This window comes from Elephas maximus, chromosome 5, assembly GCF_024166365.1.
Source record: "Elephas maximus indicus isolate mEleMax1 chromosome 5, mEleMax1 primary haplotype, whole genome shotgun sequence".
Classification (NCBI taxonomy): domain Eukaryota; kingdom Metazoa; phylum Chordata; class Mammalia; order Proboscidea; family Elephantidae; genus Elephas; species Elephas maximus.
This window is the reverse complement of record NC_064823.1, coordinates 123,300,470-123,322,526: the sequence shown is the minus strand read 5'-3', so window position 1 is coordinate 123,322,526 and position 22,057 is coordinate 123,300,470. Positions and strand designations below refer to the sequence as shown.

The 22,057-nt window shown below is 40.5% G+C and overlaps 1 long non-coding RNA gene across 3 annotated transcripts in view; it reads right to left on the bottom strand.

Moving 5' to 3' along the window:
- LOC126077233 (uncharacterized) overlaps window positions 1-22,057 on the bottom strand; it is a 96,913-nt gene that overhangs the window by 26,747 nt on the left and 48,109 nt on the right. The window contains exons 2-3 of one of the 3 annotated variants that reach the window (XR_007517685.1): window positions 20,496-20,716; window positions 19,140-19,224 (exon numbers count right to left, since the gene is read on the bottom strand). The exons of the other annotated variants lie outside the window; for them this stretch is intronic. This is a non-coding gene — a long non-coding RNA (uncharacterized LOC126077233). The remainder of the gene's footprint in view (window positions 1-19,139; window positions 19,225-20,495; window positions 20,717-22,057) is intronic. 3 annotated transcript variants of the gene reach the window in all.

Here is a 22,057-nt window from a genome sequence, read left to right as displayed (position 1 = left end):
AGTTGATTTCTTATTCAAAAATTTGTACACATATTGTTTTGTGACATTGGTTGCATTCTCTACAAGGTAACAGCACACTCCCCCTTTCCACTCCAGGTTCCCTGTGTCCATTCGTCTAATTCCTATCGCTTCCTGCCTTCTTATCTTGCTTTTGGGCAGGGGTTGCCTATTTGGTCTCATATATTTGATTGATCCAAGAATCACGTTCCTCACGTGTGTTATTGTTTGTTTTATAGGCCTCTCTAATCTTTGTCTGAAAAGCGGACTTTGGGAGTGGTTTCAGTTCTGGGTTAGCACAGTGTCTGGAGGCCATATTCTCTAGGATTCCTCCAGTTTCTGTCAGACCAGTAAGTCTGGTCTTTTTCTGTGAATTTGAATTCTGTTCTCAATTTTTCTCCCACTCTGTCTGTGATCTCTGTCCAACAGATCAGTGACAGTAGGGCGGGCACCATCTAGTTCTTCTGGGCTTAGGCTGCTGAAGGCTCTGGTTCATGGGGTCTGTTAGTCCTTTGGGCTAATATTTTCCTTGTGTCTTTGGTTTTCTTCATTCTCCTTTGCTCCAAGTGGAATAAGACAAATAGAAGTATCTTAGATGCTTGCTCTCAAGCTTTTAAGACCCTAGACACTGCTCACCAAAGAGAGGCTTATACTTTCTTTTGATGTCAGGATCTTTATGAGACGGCTACTGAGTAAATGGAGATTAAATACAGTAAATCTATTATAATGTTACTTGAAGTAAAGCAATAAGCCAAAGAAAATAACTTATTTGCCTTGTCATATATCAAACCGCATTTGGAACTGAAATGGTTCTGAATTGGCAAAGGATGATCATCTGGTCACTTCATACCTATATTAACCCCAGGAAGCCTGCAAAATGAACTAGCACAGTCCTGAGCTGCCTCTTCCCTCCTTTAATAAATCATTTAACTTAAATTACCCTGTAACTCATGGGAGGAAGCGAATAAGCACATGATGTTGGCAAGCTTCCAGATGCCTGGTCATGCAATTTAGATAAACACATAGGGGTTTAAGTATAATGACATTATCTGAGCCACAAAGCTTTCCTAAGGTGGCCCCTGGCTAGCAAATGGCTCTGCTCTCCACCTTGTCTGCTGGCTTGCTCCTTGGCACGATTTTGGTGTTTTTAGTCTGAGTAAGAAAGCATTACCGTCATTGGCCGTATGGTTTTTATGCCTATTAGCTCATTTTATCCCCACAACAACCTGGCAAAGAACATAGAACAGAAATTTTTATACTCATCTTACAGACCTGTTCACTGATCTTCTTAAGATTGTATAGCTATTTATAGTCAATATAAGAAGTGAAACCCAATTTTAGGGCCATATGAATTTGAGCTGTGCCTTTCTCTTTTCCTTACTCTATTTTTCTGCCTGGAAGCCAAAAAACAAAACAACAATAATAGCAGCAGCAAAAATACAAAAGAAAACAAATAAAAATTCTTGCATTTGTACCCAATTTCATGACCTGCATGACTTCTTGCAAGATCATCTGGGGACTTGAAAGTGTTTGTTTCCCATAGAGTATTAGTCTCAGGGGAGTGAAAAGAAAATATGGATCGGCAAACAGGCTTCTGGAGAGAGAATCAGCTCTGAGATGGTCCCAGGTGTGCTGGGCCTCATCAGAGCAGGTTCAGCAGAAGTAAGGGGTCACTCTAAGAGTTAGGAGGCCAAGACAGCCAGGTGAAACGAAGGACAAAAACATGGAATTTGGGGTTATGCCTTGTGTAAGTTTCTTAACTTCTCGGTGCTTCAATTTTCTCTTCTGTAAAAACTGAGGACCATGGTACCAAAAGAACCTACCTATAGGGTTGTAATGAGGATTAAATACAATAATGTAGCATTGTTGTTGTTAGTCACCATGGAGTTGATTCTGACTCATGGAGACCCCATGTGTGCAGAGTAGAATTGCTCTATAGGGTTTTCAAGGCTGCAACCAGGCCTGTCTTCCAAGGCACCTCTGGTTGAGTTTGAACCGCCAACATTTTGGCTAGCAGCCAAACACTTAAATATTTGCATCACTCAGAGGCTCCAATGTAATGTAGCATTAAGGTAGGCAAAAATACCAAAGTAAAGCACAAAAAAGAACTAACCATGAAAGAAAAGGTTGATACATTGGACTTCATTAAAATTAAGAGCTTTTATTAATCATAAGACAACATTGTTGTTGTTATTATTTGCCATCAAATTGGTGCTTGACTCATGGTGACCCTGTGCATAACAGGATCAGAATATTGTGATCCATAGCATTTTCATTGGCTGATTTTCAGAAGCAGATTACCAGACCTTTCTTCCCAGTCTGTCTTAGTCTGGAAGCTTCACTGAAATCTGTTCAGCATTGTAGCAACTCAAGGCCCCATACTGAGGGATGGGTGGTAGCTGCACTTGAGGTACATTGGCCAGGAATCGAATGGAACTCCTGTATGGAAGGAGAGAATTCTACCACTGAATTGCCATTGACCGCAAGACAACATTAGGAAAGTGTGGCAGATCGTATTTTCCAAAAATGGCTGCAACAGTCTTTCCCATCCTATATGCACTTTCAGAACCTTGCCACTCTCTCATCAAAAGGGGCAGTTTATATCTCTTCCTCTTGAAGCTTGGTGGACTATTGTGATTGTCTCAACTAATGGAGCATGGCAGAAGTGAAGTTATGTGTGTTCCCAAGCCTAGATCATAAGAGACCATACAGTTTTCATCTCTCTAGGGACATTCACCTTTGGTGCTCAGCCACCATACTATGAGGAAATATAAGTCATATGTAGATGCCTATATGGAAAGGGGAGCCTGGTGGTGCAGTGGTTAAGAATTTGGCTGCTAACTAAAAGGTTGACAGTTCAAATCCACCAGATGCTCCTTGAAAACCCTATGGGGCAGTTCTATTCTGTCCTATAGGGACACTGTGAGTCAGAATTGACTCGATGGCAATGGGTTTGCATGGAGGGAAGAGTCTCTGGGTGGTATAAAATGTTAACACATTTGGCTGCTAACTGGAAGGTTAGAAGTTCGAGTCCACCCAGAGGTGCCTTGAGAGAAAAACCTGATGATCTACTTCTGAAAAAATCAGCCATTGAAAACCCTGTGGAGCACAGTCCTACTCAGAAACACTTGGGGTCGTGAGTCAGGATCAACTTGACAGCAACTGGTTTTATATGGAGAGAAATCAAGGTCTCCATCTCTCAGCCCTGGTGGAGCTCCCAGCTGACAGTGGACACCAGCCGTGTGAGCGAGCTATCTTGGAAGCTAATTTCCTGCCATAGTTGAGCTGCCCCTGCTGATGCCATTTGGAGCACAGAAAAGCCTTCAAAATAAATGTTAGATGTTATTTTGAATTACTAAGTTTTGAGGTGGTGTGTTGTGCAGCAATAGATAACCAAAAAACTATGGGATGTAGAAGTGGGATGCTGCCAGAACAAAACCTAAAACATATGACAATGGCTTTGGGATGAGGAGTTGGGCAAATGATGATGGGCCTCGAAGCTAGTAGTGGAAGTCTAAAAGGCCTTGAATATGCTGTTGGTGAGGGCTTAAAATATGTAAGGAAAATGTTTTAGAAAGATGGAGGAAAGGGGATCCATATTACATAGCTATAGAAAGTTTAGAAACACTGTTACCTGGGTTACATGGGAAATAGAAAATGTACTTCATGACCTGGGTGAAATAGCCAAGAAAACTTACAGGCAGAGTATTGAAAATGCCACCTGGCTTCTTCTCACTGCCTATAGGGTAAGGAGAAATATAAACTAAAGAAAGAACTGTAAATACAAAGGAGCTGGGACTTACTGGGTTCAAAAAGAAAATTGTTTCTCATTCTTAGCTTCTCTAGATGGCAAAGAATGCTAAAATTAAGAAATGGCTTTCAGAGATCAGATCCAAGGACCAATCAGGAAAACAAGGTTTAAAGATGAAACTGAAGGTATTACAATAAATTTCCTTGTTAAGACCTCAGAGTAGTGTTCCGTAGGCCCTTTCAAACTGAGAAAAGGTCCTCAGAGGATGCTAAGATGGTGCCTCTCACACCTGCTCCATTAAATAACAGAACCTCTCAGAATCTCAAGTTCTTTGCAGCTTTACAGTGAGCCCAGGGCTTACAGCAGCCTCACAGGGAGCACATAAAACAAACAAACAAACAAAAACCCCAAACCCGTTGCTGTTGAGTAGGTTCCGACTTATAGCGATCCTATAAGACAGAGCAGAACTACCCCATAGGGCTTCCAAGGAGTGCCTGGTGGATTCGAACTGTGGACCTTTTGGAGCACAATTTTTAGCAGCACTAGTTCTGGGTTAGATAACTAAGACACTATGAACCCATTTATAATCCACTCCATTATGCAAAAGCCTTACCTTCAAATTTTTTGAAATAAGTCTGCCATAACAGAAATACCACACGTGGATGGCTTTAACAAACAGAAATTTATTTCTTCACAGCAAAGTAGGCTCAACGTCCAAATTCAGTGTGTTGGCTCCAGGGAAAGGCTTTCTCTCTCTGTCGGCTCTGGAGGAAGATCCTTGTCCTCAATCTTCCCCTGGTTGAGGAGCTTCTCGGGTGCAGGGACCCCCGGTCCAAAGGAAGCACTCTACTCCCGGTGGGCACTGCTTTCTTCGTGGCATGAGATCCCCAACTCTCTGCTTGCTTCAGTTTCCTTGTATTTCTTGTAAGATAAAAGGTGGTGCAGGTCATACCCCAGGGATACTCCCTTTACATTGGCTCAGGGATGTGACCTTAGTAAGGGTGTTACAATCCCACCCGAATCCTCTTTAGCCTAAAATTACAATCACGTAATGGAGGACAACCACAGAATACTAGGAATCGTGGCCTAACCAAGTTGACATATATTTTTAGGGAGACACAATTCAATCCACGACACATAGAAAACCAACAAAGTTTTTCAAGGAATTCTAAGAGCATGGACTAGAAGAACTCTACACAAAATTCAAGAACAGGAAAAAGTAAGCTATGGTTGTGGAAGTCAGAATAGGGCTTCTCAGGGGGAAAGGTGATTCTTGTTGGGTGTTGGCAATGTGCTATATCATGATCTGGGTGGTGGTTAAACAGCTGTATAAGTATACATATATAAAAATTCATTGAACTTTACACTGTACAATAAAGATTTATGCACCTTAGTGCATGATATATCTCAATAGAAAATTTAATGCATATAAATCACTTAGCATGTGCCTGTAATAGGCTGTGGAGTAAATGTTTGATATCATGTACCCAGCTGCACTTTTTAGCTAAAGGGAGGCAATTAGTACCAAAGTGTGGCAAACTTTAAATGGGAGTACTGTGAGTTGTTGGATGAGTGACTGGGAGAAGAAAGAAGATGGAAAAAGCAGCCTGACCACTTTATCTTCCCAGGTTCAGGTTTGATAAAGCTACCAGGCATGTCCATCTTATCTCCAAGTGAACTATTAGAAGTAGAGGACCCAGAAAGAATAAACACAAAATAGAGTTATGTTTTAACAGTTCTAGGGCTGGTAGCACAATGGTTAAGGGCTCAGCTGCTAGTCAAAGGATCAGCAGTTTGAACCCACTAGCCGCTCCTTGGAAACACTATGGGGCAGTTCTACTCTGTCCAATAGGATCACTATGGGTCAGAATCAACTCAGTGGCAAAAGGTTTGGTTTCAGGTTTAAGGCTGTGACTGAAGTGATAAAAAGACAACACTAAATAAAGCATTTGTTCATCTAGTGCCTTCCCCAGGACCACCCTTCCTCAGAAAACAAACAAAACTACATGAGATGGTACATTTTACAGGGAATGTGACCAATAAACTGTCTAGATAGGTAATCGCCAAACTGAATTGACTAGAGAAAGTTTAAACACAGAAGGGCTGGTTTGATTAAGAAATCCCTTGGAAACCCTGGTGGCATAGTGGTTAAAAGTCACAGCTGCTAACCAACAGGTCGGCAGTTCAAATCCACTAGTTGCTCCTCAGGAACTCCATGGGGCAGTTCTACTCTGTCCTATAGGGTCGCTATGAGTCGGAATCCACTCAACGGCACTGGGTTTGGTTTTTGGTTTTTTTTGGAGTAAGGATGGGATGAGGGTAATTGACATGTTGCCAATTGTCACTTTCTATAGGAAATATTCATCATTTAACCTGTATGCTTGGTCTTCCCTGTGAACCACCCTCACTAAAGCTTTGATGTTCTCAAAACGATCTCTTCCTTTACTTAGTAAAATTCTATCCCTTCTTCAGGTTTCAGAGCACTGGTGGCACAGTGATTAAGAGTTTGGCTGCTAACTAAAAGGCTGGCAGTTTGAAACCACCAACCACTCCTTGGAAACCCTATGGAGCAGTTCTACTCTGTCCTATAGTGTTGGTATGAGTCAGAATCAGCTTGACGGCAAGAGGTTTATGGGCCTTCAGGTTTCATATCAACCATTACTCATCAGGGAAGGCTTCCTTAACTTCCAGCACTTACCACAGTTAGAAAATTTCCACCTATTTGTGTGGTTCTTTGACTAATGCCCAGCTTAACACAGTATAAGTAAGCTATTTGAGGACAGAGATGATGCAGGTTTTGCTTATCATTGTATCCCCAATGCCTGGCAGAGTGGTTGGCACATGAAGGTGCTCAGTAATGAATGAATGAATAAGTTGAATGAATAAAGACATGAACGGCCAAATGGCACATCAAGCTACCACAGTCAATAGTATCTTTCCTTTTTTCACAATTGGGAGTCAGATTTTGGCAAAAATCACAGGAATTCTCTAGAAGGAGAATTTTCCAAGCAATTCATTAAAGGTCTTCAGTGGCTTTCTCTGATGCTATGTTGGAGATCGAGTTGTCTCCAGGAACTGAGGAAGACCTAGGACTTATGTGTCTGTGTCTCTGTCCATAATCTGAAAAAGACTTAATGAAACTCCTGTAGGAGCAAGTGCACCATGAAAGAAGAGACTATAATATGGTGGCAGAGTGGTTAAGAGCTTGGCTGCTAACCAAAGGTTGGCAGTTTGAATCCACAAGCCACTCCTCGAAAACCCTATGGGGCAGTTCTATTCCGTCTTATAGGGTTGCTACAAGTACAAGTCAAAATCAGCTTGATGGCAATGGTTTTTTTTTTTTTTTTTTTGGCTAAGAATCCTAGGTAGTAAAAATATTCTCTAATGATACCCTGTGTCATTCTGGTAAGAGAATCTGATTCTGGATGGAGGCATGACCAGCTATTATCTTCCCAAACTGGCATCAGACTTTGTGTAGTGGGCTGAATAGTGTCCCTCAAAAATTCACGTCCTCTGGAACTTCAGAATTTGACTTTATTGGAAATAGTGTCTTTGCAGGTGTAATTAGTTAAGGATCTTAAAATGAAATCATTTGAATTTAGGATCCTAAATCCAATGGCTGGTGTCCTCACAAGAAGAAGAGAAGCCACAGAGAGACACACAGAGATGAAGGCCATAAGAAGATGGAGGGAGACCGGGATTAGAGTTAGGTTGTCACAACCCAAAGAACATCTGAGGCCACCAGAAGCTGGAAAAGGTAAGGGAGGTTTCTTCCCTGGAGACTTTAGAGGAAGCATGGTCCTGCTGACACCTTGATTTTGGACTTCTGGACTCCAGAACTGTGAAAGAATATATTTTGTTTGTTTTAAGCCACCAATTTTGTGGTAGTTTGTTATGTCAGCACCAGAAAACAAATACACTCTGTGTATTGTAATGGTCACAGAATCAGAATACTTAATACACGTACTTGATGACCAACCCGTAGTGTTTAAAAAAGAAGAGTGGGCTAAAGGAAAATGGAAGCCAAGAATCCATGTCAGAGATGATATCATCTAAGAAGAGAATGGAGAAAGGTCAAGATATAGAGTTGGTGAAGAATGAGGTTGTTGTGTTAAGGAATAATCTTTTACCACAGGGGTAGCATAGTATCGTTCAAGGGAAGTAGGTAAGGGGTTGGTTATAGTGACTAAGGTTAGTGGAGGAAGAGCACATTGAGCACTCTGCTATTAAGAGTTTAACCTTTGTTTTACATTTTTGCTTAATCCTAAGGCAGGAAATGCCTTGTGTTTGAAGTGCATCCAAAATCTTAGTAATTATAGATAATAAGATTACACCAACAATGACATCTTTGGGTGATTACCTCTAGTTTCCAAGACAAATTGTTCTGGTTATTTGTCTTTGCCAACACCAAAAAGTTGGAAGCCATTTCATTTCAATAAGAAATAAGTTTGGAGAAATCTTCATATTAAAGGTTCTAGTCCAGTCAAGGATAGCTTAGTCACACCCGTACCTGAGACTCAAAACTCTTGAGTCACCAGCTTTCAGTTGCAATCTAAAAAATTATGGTCATCAGAAAACCTCAGTGTTGAAATGCGAACTAGAATAATCGATGGTTCCCGTGTGGTGTGTGTGTGGGAGGGGGTCAATCACCCAGCCAAAGTTTAAATCAAGAGCATGACATCTTTGGGTCAGTGACAGGAATAGAAAGGGAATGCACAAGATGTTGTGTTTGCACCAAGGGCCCCACTTTTGTGATCAAGCATAATTAGGCCCAATGTTCTGCACCATGACATGTACATCAGGCCTCATCAGTAGCGATGTCACTCTGCCTATGGATTTATGAAAACTACCGTAGAGTGGATAGCTTGTTTGGTCACAGTGCCTACCAGGTGCCAATGCTCTTTTCTCTAGCTCTCCCTTTTAAGAATGTACATGCTTTAAAAATTCAGTATTCAAACGTTACCAAGGGCACCTCTCGTGTCGCTGATGGTGCAGTAGTCACTAGCTCTGGTATCTGCAACCATAGCATAAAATTCCTACAGTGGAGCCATCCCCATATCCTAGATCATCCTGCCCCCTTCCAGTGTCAGTTACTGATAAGAGAGGCCCTTGGGGGCAAAGTCTCCCTGATAGAGATTGCAATCAATAAAGCAGGGGAAATGCTGAGTTATTGAATGTACTTGACTCAAATCATAAAAGTGCACGATTCAAAATTATGCATATGTTACTTGGCAATTCTCTATAATGCTTGGCTGTGGAGACCTTTCTGTTCTCATTTATAAGAATACACCTATGCCCCCCCCAACCCATGCATTATTCGAGGGTGGACACAAAACCCAGCTTCCATCGAAATCTCTATACACTATGATCATACCATACATTGCATTTCTGGAAATGCAGTGACCTACCTCTAAGTTTTACAAAATAAGAAAAATAACTTTAAATAAGACTGACGTACACTGTTCAGAATCAGATGGATCTACGGATGAATAGTATCGAATTAAACAATATATGAAAATTATTTTTATCTATGTAAACTCTATGTTTCTATGCTAAATCCTAATATGGGCTGTTTAACTCAATAAAAGGGTTTAAAAGGGACTTGAATAATGACAATAAATATAATTACAATTAAGCAAAAAAAAAAAAAATACTCTAGCCAAGGATTCAAATGAATAATCCTTAGTTTCTTTGCTAAATCAGAAAACGAAATTAAGCTTGTATCTATTTTTAAAATGCCATGGTCATAGAGAAACTTTTAAAATATTAATACAAAGTATCTCTGTTGGGGATATTGATTTATTAATATATTTCAACCTAGATAGAATGGAGGTCTTTGATTGCACCATCTGACCACAAATAAATTGGTGAATTTTTCCAACTGATAAATATAATCATGTACTAGAAGCCGGAAAAACACTTTCGAGCAATTCTTTCCATTTGTATTTGAGTTCCAAACATTTCCTTGTGAAAGGTCACGCATCAAACTGCAAATGTGGTCAGCTGTGGATTGGCTGCCTCTGAGTAATCATTTTACACTAATGTGGACATTCTGGACGCTATGTCTAGACTTCTTATTCAACTAGAACTTGGGAATTCTTCCAGTTCTTGTACTCTCTACTTTGCCTTGGATGAATCACTTGGATGACTCTCCAGAGCCTCATTTTTCAGAGCTATCGAATAGGATGAAAATCTGCCAAATTTTCCATCTTCTGTTCTACTCAGCTCTCAGAGATATGCGAAAACGTCACCTCTAAGGATTCCGGTGAGATCTAAATAGATGGTGGTGAAGCCCTTCAGAAGAAAGATGCTGTGTCAATAGATGGAAGGCATTTATTATGATGAAATTAAAAACCCCTATAAAAGTATTACAAACAAGACAAAATGTATAACTGTCAAGATAAGGGTTAACTATTCAGTGTAGCCTAGCCTTTCTGCTGGTAAAAGTAATGCATGCTGAGTTTGGAAAACACAAAAAATATGTAAGGAGATAATAATTTTAAAAAATCATACCTTTAATATCTCCACACGAAGATAACTGAAAAATAGCAAATATTTGAGATAAATTGTTTTCTCCCTTTTTCTCCTTTAAGAATAATACTCAATACACTTGTCAAACAGGCATCTTTGTTGAATTAAATACATTAATATAAACTGTTTTTCTTCCCTGTGTCCCTAAGAAATACACCAAGTCCTCTCTGAGAACACTGTTATAGTCGTAGGGTTTGGCATGGAGTGTGTGAAGTCTACAAGCTTTACCTTTCTCTTAGATGCAGCTAGACTTCTTGACTTGACGTTTGGATCTGTACTCTCTCCTTTTTTTCCCCATTACCCTGCTAGTCAAGCTGAAACACTCTGGCGGCTCAGTGGTTAAGTGCTACTGCTGCTCACCAAAGGGTCAGCAGTTTGAATCCTCCAGGTGCTCCTTGGAAACTCTGTGGGGCAGTTCTACTCTGTCCTATACGGGCTCTATGAGTCAGAATTGACACGAAGGCACTGGGTTTGTTTTTATTTTGGTTTTGGTTATGATGTGAAATCACAAGGTCATGGTAGTTGGGCCAGACAGTTTGGGATCAGTTCTTGACCCAGACGTTGGGATGGATCTAAGCAGGTTATTTAACTTCTATGTGCCTCTGTTTCCTCATCTAGAAAATAAAGATAATAATAGTTTTGACCTCATGGGTTATAATGACTAAATACGGCAAAATATGTAAAGATTTTCTATGCTCAACTCACAGAAAGTACTCAGAATATTTATGCAAAATTAACGTATTTTATCAATTATAAATACACATTTTTTTTACATTTATTTTAACCCCTTCAAGATCAGAATGCTTCATAAAGTCAGTGGTGTCTTAAATTGTTCTTAACTAACTAAGGTAGAAATTGTGTTAGAGTCGAGTGAGAACCTTCCACTGACATTTTCTAATGTAAGTTCCAGCATCAAAGAGCCTTGGTTTCCATGAAACACGAGTACGTATTTTTGCAGAATAATTGAGGACAAGGACTCTAGAGTCACCTGCCTGGCTCTGCCATTTACTATGCCATTGGGCAAGTTATTTAACTTCTCTAAGCCTCTCTTTGCCCTGTAAATAGTGGATAATAATGGTATCTACCTCATCAAGTTTATGACACCATTGAGTTACATACTGAATGTAAAGCTCTTAGCCTGGTATGTAATAAACACATAATAATAATAACCGCCAACTTTTTTCAGCTTTCGCAATGTACCAGATATGTAGTGATGGCGTTCTAAATATTTCACATGCCTAAATTTATTTAACATTTCCAAAAACCCATGTCAAGGTGCTCCTATTATTTCTGCTTTACAGACAAGAAAACTGAAGTGAGATAAAGGAATTGTGCAGGTCACACTGCTGCTAAATGGCAGAGACAGGCTTCAGAATCCTTACTCGCCAGCTTTATGCGGTGCTGCCTCTTTTCCTGATTTGACAATTTGAAACAAAACTCCCCACATATATGTCCTATGACCCCTTAAGAGACTTTATGCTCCTGGAAGGCGGGCCTGTGTCTGCTTCATTATAGTATCATCCACCAGACAAAGTGCCCATTATCCAGTCCCACTGGGCTAACATTTGGAGAGTTCCGACAAATCCAGCAAGGACTAGTGATTGCAGAGCTAATAAACTGGGACATGTAGACTTGGCAGCACACCGGGGTCTCTATTTACTAAAAAAAAGCAAACAAAAAACTGCCTCTTGTTCCAGGCAATTGAAATGTCCCCAGGTGAGAAATGTCAAGACAATTTCCTTTTGTGGAGAAACCCCAACAACCCATGCCTAAGCCACAGCCTACGTTTACAGTCAGGGGTTCAGGAGACAGGACTGAGTGCAATCTGCAGAGAACCAGCTTGGGCGTATGGCCCTTGGCTGAGCCCTAGAAAAGGTGACGGTCTTGTTTTCCCTGCACTAGTCCGTTGTGTTAGAGTTGCGTGAGAACATCCTTCCTGTTCTTCCCTTTCTAAATCTGTGCTGGAAAAACCAGCCCAAGGGTGACCCTAGAATATGCAAACAGCACTGGGCAATTGAGCTACTGATCTCAGGTGTGCATTTTCCCTTTCCAGTTGGGGACCTATAGCCAATGAGAAAAGCCCTGGTATTGCCTAGCTTTCTCGTCCAGCAATGACCTGACTTCGGGCAGGTGAATTTTAGTTAGAGGGGGAGTTGGGAAGGATTACAGGGCAGCCCCATAAGAGAGGCAGCCCAGGGCTGACTGTCAAGTTTGCAGACAGGGTTGGGCCTCACAGTGGCAGATAGATCCAGGTCTGTGCTTTTTAAATTCTGAGGCCAATTTTCAGTCCCTTTTCATCTTAGGCTATTATTACGTTTATAAAGCATTTCTAAGCTTCTCTTAGAGTCCTGATAAGAAAATAACTCACAAAGTTTCTGTGGGAGATGTTGGATATATTTTTAATTAGGTAAGCGAACAAAATACTCTCCCTTACTTTCTTGCCTGCTTACTAATTAGCTTAAGGTGTATGTTCTACAAGGACAGAAACCCTCTCTTATTCTTCATTGCCTTCTTTGCACCTGGCACCAGGAAAGAATTACCCAGTAAGCAAGGTAAGCACAGGCTTACTTGTGCTTACTTCCTAATCTATAGTGAACAATTTCACATTGGCTTCACCACATTTGATGAGACATTGATCACTGCAGATTAGTAAATAAGCCCATACTTACCTTGCTTACTGGGTAATCCGCCCCTGTCCAGGATGGTACATTTAAAAAGAGGCTTTCATTCTGGAGCAAGGTGCTTGGGAGAGAGACAGATGCCAACCATACCTAGAAGCAGAATCTTTGATGTGGCGAAAAATGTGGAATTGTTCACTACAGATGATCTGGTAAGCAAGGTAAGCACTGTGCCTACCTTGCCTATTGGATAATCTGCCCCTCCCTAGCAATAAAGATGAAATGACTGTCCAAGAATAAACCCATCGTCGTCAGGTCGGTTCCAACCTATCGCAACACTATAAGGCAGAGTAGAACTGCCCCATAGGGTTTCCAAGGCTGTAATCTTTATGGAGGCCGACTGCCCCATCTTTCTCCCTTGTAGCATCTGGTGGGTTCAAATCATTGACCCTTTGGTTTAACAGCCGAGAGCTTAGCCACTGTACCACCAGGGCTCCTGTGCCACTAATAAAGGGGTTAAACTCTAATTTTGCCCACAAATGACAATAACAGTAGTTCATTTATCTCTGGGCTGCCAGTGGTGCCCATTGTTTCTCTCCCCATCCATCTTGAAGCCGGGTTGAGCATTTTGACACCTTTCCCCTTTCACCCTTTGGCCAAAAATCTAACTTCAAAAGGCAAAGCTCTAACTATAAGAAAAAAAGCAGTGGTTCCCATGGATTTGAAGGGGTGATTGACTAAGTGAAGCACGGGGGATTTTTTTTTAAGGGCTGAAAAACCATTCTGTAGGGTACTGTAAGGGTGGATACATGACACCATACATTTGGCAACTCCCATAGAACTTTACATCATAAAGAGTGAACCTTAATGCATGCAAATTTGGAAAAAAAAAAGAATCATTTAAGAGGTCGAAGGCGCCCAGGATGGAATGCAGACTGTGACAAAAGAGTCTGCCTGTATTACAAATGCATGCAACAACTTCCCTGCAGGGAGTAGGAGAAAAAGTGCCGACCTAAGGAACTTTGGACAAAAGCAGTCTGTAAGACTAAAGGCAAAAGAAACTGTACATAAGAATTATACTCTAGTTGATAAAGTTGTTTCTCATGGAGGTGCAGGTCACAAATTCTGATACCATTATGCATGTATACTGAAACTGAACAATTAAGTAAATGGATGGTTTCTCACTATTGTAGTGGAAATTCACAGATAAGCAAGAAGAGGAGGCTAGAAAGAATCGTGTGATAATAGATTAGAGTTGGGGACATCGGTATAAACTGATGTTTAGCTTAATATAAATACAGATGGCTACATGTAGAAATACTTATAGATATGTGTATATACACAAAGCCCTGGTGGTGCAGTGGTTAAGAGCTCAGGCTGCTAACCAAAAGACTGATAGTTCAGATCCACCAGACGCTTCTTGGGAACCCTATGGGGCAGTTCTACTGTGTCCTTTAGGGTCACTGAGTCAGAATTGACTCAATGGCAATGGGTTGGGGTTTAGTATATCCTGATGTGGTGAAACCCATGTGAAATTTTTCACTACAGATTAGTAAGTAGCACAAGTAAGCACATGCTTACCTTGCCTACTGGGTCATCCGCCCCATCAGGGATTGTGAATTTGAAAAGAGTCTTGACTCTGTAGGGAAGTGCTGTGGAGTTGAGAGAGGGACAGATGCCTGCCGTACCTAGAAGCAGAATCTTTGATGTGGTGAGAAATGTGAAATTGTTCACTACAGATGATCTGGTAAGCAAGGTAAGCACTGTGCTTACCTTGCCTATTGGATAATCGGCCCCATGTATCTCCTTGCTCTGTCATCTGAGAGGGCCTAAAAACAAGGACACCCAGTAACAAAAAGCACACCCCTAGCAACCAGAACTTGGTTTCTAATACCATTCTTCAATCAAAGGAACCAAGCTTCCTCAGAGAAATGGCTGATTCTAGGATGAGGGAAAAAACATACAAAATAAGCCTGGAACATTTTGTAGTGCCAGAAAGTAAAGAAATGATTTAAAAAATAAAAATTTGAAAACCACAATTAAAGAGCATGTCAAAGAGATGTAGAAGTCAACTGAAAGAGCTCCCAGAGGCCAGAAATGGAACAATTTGAGCAAGAATAAAATAAAATATCATTGGATTCTAACATCTGCTCCTGTAAAGGGCATAGCCTAGAATACCTATGGAGAAGTTCTACTTTGTCACATAAAGTCGCTATCGGTCAGAATTGACTCAAGGACACCTAACAACAACAACAACAATCCAAAGTATAGAATAAACATCCATGGATCCACACTGATATAAATGAATGCTTGGAGAAGTAGATAAATGGGAGAGAAGAGACAAATCTCCCATACAGAAAGATTCCAAATAACTTACGTAGATACTCTACCCTCAAGAAGGTAGAGCCTAACTTCCTTAAATGTAGGCTATGCATAGTGACTTCCTTCCAAAGTATTCATAAAAATAACTTTACAGAGAAAATAGTTGACAAACAGGGAATCAAGGTCAACATCAACAGTGATAAATCACGTTGAGAGTATGTCCCCTTGTTATGATGTGATGTAAATGCCTCAAGTATGTGATGGTTTGCACAGACCCACTCACTCAATTCTTCCGGGTAAAAAAAAAAAAAAATCAGTTGCCATCTATTTGGTTCTGACTCATGGTGACCCCATATGTGTCAATGTAGAACTGTGCTCCATAGGGTTTCCAACAGCTGATTTTTCAGAAGCAGATCGTCAGGCCTTTCTTCTGAGGCTCTCTGGGTGGACTGGAACCTCCAACCTTTTGGTTAGCAGCTGAGTGTGTTAATCGTTTGCACCACCCAGGGACTCCAAACAAAAATTGTCTAATAACTCCAGTCTAATCATAAGGAAAACATCAGACAAATTCCAACTGGGGGACATTCTACAAAATACCTGACCATGGTAGCATAACTGGATATCCATCTGCAAAAAAATGAAACAAGACCCATAACTCACTCCATGCACAAAAGCTAACTCAAAATGGATCAAAGGCCTAAATATAAAATCTAAACCAATAAAGATCACGGAAGAAAAAATAGGGACAACGTTAGGAGCCCTAATACATGGCATAAACAGTATATAAAACATTATTAAGAATGCAGAAGAAAAACTAGATAACTGGGAGCTCCTGAAAATCAAACACCTACGATCATCCAAAGACTTCACCAAAAGAGTAAAAAGACTACCTACAGACTGGGAAAAAATTTTTAGCTATGACATTTTTGATCAGCCTGATCTCTAAAATCTACATGATACTGCAAAAACTCAACTACAAAAAGACAAATAACCCAATTAAAAAATGGGCAAAAGATATGAATAGACATTTCACTAAAGAAGACACTCAGGTAGCTAACAGATACATGAGGAAATGTTCACGATCATTAGCCATTAGAGAAATGCAGATCAAAACTACAATGAGATTTCATCTCACTCCAACAAAGCTGGCATTAATCCAAAAAACACAAAATAATAAATGTTGCAAAGGCTGTGGAGAGATTGGAATACTTATACACTGCTGGTGGGAATGTAAAATGGTACAACCACTTTGGAAATCGATTTGTCGCTTCCTTAAAAAGCTAGAACTAGAACTACCATAAAACAATCCAGCAATCCCGCTCCTTGGAATATATCCTGGAGAAATAAGAGCCTTTACACGAACAGATATATGCATACCCATGTTTATTGCAGCACTGTTTACAATAGCAAAAAGATGGAAACAACCAAGGTGCCCATCAATGGACGAATGGATAAATAAATTATGGTATATTTACACAGTGGAATACTACTCATCAATAAAGAACAGTGAGGAATCTGTGAAACATTTCATAACATGGAGGAACCTGGAAGGCATTATGCTGAGTGAAATTAGTCAGTTGCAAAAGGACAAATATTGTATAATACCACTATTATAAGAACTTGGGAAATAGTTTAAACTGAGAAGAAAACATTCTTTTACAAGAGGGGGGAGGGAGGGGGGTGGGAGAGGGGCATTCACTTATTAGATAGTAGATAAGATAGTAGATAGTAGATAAGAACTACTTTAGGTAAAGGGAAAGACAGCACACAGTACAGGGGAGGTCAGCACAACTGGACTAAACCAAAAACAAAAAAGTTTCCTGAATAAACTGAACTCTGTGAAGGCCAAGGTAGCACGGGCAGAGGTCTGGGGACCATGGTTTCAGGGGACATCTAAGTCAGTTGGCATAATAAAACCTATTAAAAAAACATTCTGCATCCCACTTTGAAGAGTGGCATCTGGGGTCTTAAACGCTAGCAAGCAGCCATCTAAGATGCATCAATTGGTCTCAACCCACCTGGATCAAAAGAGAATGAAGAACACCAAGGACACAAGGTGATTATGAGCCCAAGAGACAGAAAGGGCCACATGAACCAGCGACTACATCATCCTGAGACCAGAAGAACTAGATGGTGCCTGGCTACAACCGATGACTGCCCTGACAGGGAACACAACAGAGAACCCCTGAGGGAGCAGGAGAGCAGTGTGATGCAGACCCCAAATTCTCATAAGACCAGACTTAATGGTCTGACTGAGACTGGAAGAACCCTGGTGGTCATGGCCCCCAGACCTTCTGTTGACCCAGGACAGGAACCATTCCCGAAGCCAACTCTTCAGACAGGGATTGGACTGGACAATGGGTTGGAGAGGGATGCTGGTGAGGACTGAGCTTCTTGGATCAGGTGGACACTTGAGACTATGTTGGCGTCTCCTGCCTGTAGGGGAGATGAGAGGGTGGAAGTGGTTAGAAGCTGGCGAAATGGACACGAAAAGAGCTAGTGGAGGGAGAGAGCGGGCTGTCTCATTAGGGGGAGTAATTGGGAGTGTGTAGCAAGGTGTATATGGGTTTTTATGTGATAGACTGACTTGATTTGTAAACTTTCACTTAAAGCACAATAAAAATTATTAAGAAAAAAAATACCTGACCAGTTCTTTTCAAAACTGTCAAGATCATCAAAAATAAGGAAAGTTCGAGAAACTGTCACAGCCAAGAGGAGTCTAAAGAGACATGACAGCTGAATGTAATGTGGGATCCTGGAACAGAAAAAGGACCCTAGGTAAAAACTAAGAAAATATGAATAAAGTATGGATGTTTGTTAGTAATAATGTGCCAATATTGGTCCTCTGTGACAAATGTACCACACTAATGTAAAATGTTCATAGGAGAAACTGGGTGTGAGACAGGATATATGGGAAAGCTCCGTAATATTTTCACAATTTTTCTGTAAATCTAAAACTGATTTAAAATTAAAAAAAAAAAAATTATTTTTTTTAAAAAAAAAAAACTAGCTTCAAAATCAATTTTATAGATTTTATGGGACGACTAAAGAGAAGGCTGGAGTCCCTGGGTGCTGCAAATGGCTAACGTGCTTGGCTACTATCCAAAAGGTTGGAGATTCTAGTCAACTCAGAGGCACCTTGGAAGAAAGGCCTGGTGACCTACCTCCGAAAAATCATTCGCAGCAAATGGTTTGGAGCACATTCTACTCTGACGAGCGTGGAGTCGCCATGAGTTGGAGTCAACTCAGTGGCATCTGGTTAAGGAGAAGGTGACATCACACCTCATCCAGCTGAGCTTAATCATCCTCTCCCACTAACTCTCTCTAGTCTCTTTCTTTCTGTGTCCTCCCAGCTAAGTCTCTACTCCCAATTTTTGACTGGCCCTTCACCTTTCATTCGTACTCCGACATAATACAGCTTCTAAAAGTCTCCAAGCAATTCAGCTCTTGTCCTCAGCCTGCGTAGTCCACTCAGCAGAACAAATCCCTGTACTTAGCTAACAGCAGTCAAACCTTGTTCCTCAAGCACACCCCTTGAATATATTAGCTCTCTTGCCTTCTTCAATTTAGAGAGTTGTTCTAAAATGGTTTCGTTCTGACTCAGTGCATAGTTTCCGGATACATTCCAAAACAACTACTAAAGTAAAAAAAAGTATGTGGAAGGAGCTCCTAAAACCTAACCTCAAACAGAAAGACAACATCCAGAAGCCTACAGAACTGAAGGAGTGAATTTTATGAGGCTCCGTAATAACTGCCTTAAAAATTACAAAGTAAAGAAAGAGGGCTTAACATGAAGGCTCTTGACGAGCTGAGAGGCAAAAATCCACGCATGCTAAGAAAACACTAAAAGCAAAGCTAAGGGAAAAGCTTCCTATTGATTTCTAGGGTCCCCTGCCAGATCAGTCTCTGATGATACGTACTGGGCTATCCATCCAGTGGCAGTGAACGCGGGGATGGTGATCTCCCTCAGGTGTGTGATGACTTACAGAGACTCACTTGATTATCCTGGGTTAAAAAGAAAAAAAAAAAGTTGCCACGTATATGGTTCTGACTTAATGCTTTACACTTTTAAGTTTTGAGGTGGTTTGTTACTCAGCAACAGATAAATGAAGCAGCCACTATTTATTAAGCATTTATTCTGTACTGGACCTCTGACAGTGTAGTGGTTAAGAGCTCTACTGCTAACCAAAAGGTTGGCAGTTTGAATCCACCAGCCACTCCTTGGAAACTCTATGGGGCAGTTCTACTCTGTTCTGTAGGGTCACTATGGGTCAGAATCGCCTGGACACCAATGGGTTTGGTGTTTGGTTTTTGTCATGGTATTCTGTACCAACATTCTACATGTGTTCTCTAATCCTTACAATGGTGCTATCAGGTAGGCAGCATTATATCCATGAGGTAACTAAGACTTGGAAACCCTGATGGTGTAGTGGTTAAGTGCTACGGCTGCTAAAGAAAGGGTCGCAGTTCGAATCTGCCAGGCACTCCTTGGAAACTCTATGGGGTAGTTGTACTCTGTCCTATAGGGTCGCCATGAGTCGGAATCGACTCGACGGCACTGGGTTTTGGTTTGGAACCGAGACTTAGAGAGGTCAAAGAATTTGTTTCAGGTCACACGTTTAGGAAGTGAGGTGGCAAGGTTAAATCCCACGCTCATTCAATCCCAAAGCTGAGACTCTTAACCCCTTCAGGGGCCTATGGGAAATCTCTCTGGCACAAGGGAGAGAGAGATGGGAAGGGTGGTGTCCCTCCCTTCCTCCCAAATATGTATTGATTCCTCTACATTACAGGTAGTCACTGATGTCCAGCGTGTTGGGGTTACGATGAATCATGCTTACAGCCGGTCCGTTTTTCTTTTTTTGTACATCTTATTGTTAGTAATATGTACTACATACAATGTTGCCACGCATAATTTGCTGATGTTATCATTCTCAGATGTTCACTCACAGATGTTCTATGTTATGCTTTATAAAGATACTGATAGTAAAAGACAATAATATTGAAAACTGAAAAAAAAAAACCAAACCAAAAAAAAAAAAAAGGAGGTATTCGACTTATGTCAGAAGGAAACCACATAGTAGGTCAGGAACTACCTATATTAACGTTAAGTGCTTCATTCTCTTGAACAATTCTTCTTAATTCTAAACTTCCCAGGGATGATAGATGATTGCCCACTTAGGAAACCTCTCCATTATTTTTTACAGTTTGGAGAAGGTTAAATTTTCATGTGATTTTTGAAGTTGCTTTCTTTCTTGCTTGAGGAAACGATAACCCACCTGGGCTGCTGACTGGGCTTTTGCTGGCAACCCAGATGAGACATTATTTCCCTCTGCTTTCCTCCTACTCCTCTTTCTTCTCCTCCTCCTTCTCCTTCTTCTTTTTTAGATTCTGAACCTTTTCAAATTTGCTAGGCCAGTGGCCCCACAACTTTAGTGGGGTGAGAAGGGTGTCACACGGCCCCCTTGGCTGGATTCCGTTTACACAACACCTAATCCTTCTGCAAAAAAAAAAAAAAAAAATTTTTTTTCTTTTTTAATCCTTCTGCCTAACCCTGAAGTTTGCAACTTCAACCCATACTGACCACTCTCCCCATCCCCCCACCACAATTTCTCTGGCTTTAAAATATTCCCACACCTTCCTGCTGAGATTTGAAGATTTTAGGATTCTGTGGGATTCATATACTTTTTAAAAATATACTTTCTATGTCCATACAACTTTTATTAACATTAAAATAATATCCAATTGAATTCTGGAAATCTCTCTTGGTTTTGTCAGACTATTTGGTGACAACTTTCAGGATCATTCTACTGACACTGAGCTGTGGAAAAGATTATTCCCATTTTAGGGATGAGGAGACAGGCTCAGAGATGTTGGGTAATTTGTCCAAAGAAACATAGCCTGTAAATGTCAAAAACAAAATTCAAACCCAAATCTTACAATGCTCAATTTTTATCCCTCCTACAACCATGAGATATCAGTGGAATACTCACCGATTCTTGAAGTACCACATTTTACAATAGAAAAGTAAGGATTTGAAGAAAAATCCAATTCATTCAGCCACTAGCTTTACATGTTGGTGCTCTGCAGCTAAAAAACTCAGCCTCTGTTGAAATTTTATTTTATTAACATAACTTTTGCCTACAGTACTCCAGGCATTAACTTGAAAGGATGCTAATGGCTACTTGCTCATTTCCAGTTCTAATTGTTTCAAGTTAATAATCTATCCATTAGCCATGCTAAGCATTTCCATTTGTAATTTAGATATTTGACACAAAATTTAGAATTTAAATCTCAAATGTGCCAACTACTCTATGCAGCTTTGGGTAATTCACTGTTCTCTGAGTTTCCATTTCTCTGAGGTTCTTTTCAGCTTCAAAAAGAGTCTAATTTGAAGTACTATCTCAATATGTGCTTAACCTCTTTTGTATTCCCATTAGACATTTATCAGCAAATCTGCTGCAAAAGACTTCTTTAAAATTCTAAAAAACAAAGATGTCACTGATGACTAAGGCGCACCTGACCGAAGCCATGGTCTTCTCAATCATCTAATATGCATGTGAAAGCTGAACAATGGAAAAAGAAGACAGAAGAATTGATGCATTTGAATTGAAGAATATTGAATATACTATGAACCATCAAAAGAAGGAAAAAATCAAGTCTTAGAAAAAAAATACAATCAGAATGTTCCTTAGAAGCAAGAATGACTAGACTTTCGCTCACTTACTTTGGACACATCATCAGGAAAGACTAATTGCTAGAAAAGACATCATGGTTGGTAAAGTAGAGGGTCAGTGGAAATGAGGGAAACCTTCAACGAGATGGACTGACACAATAGCTG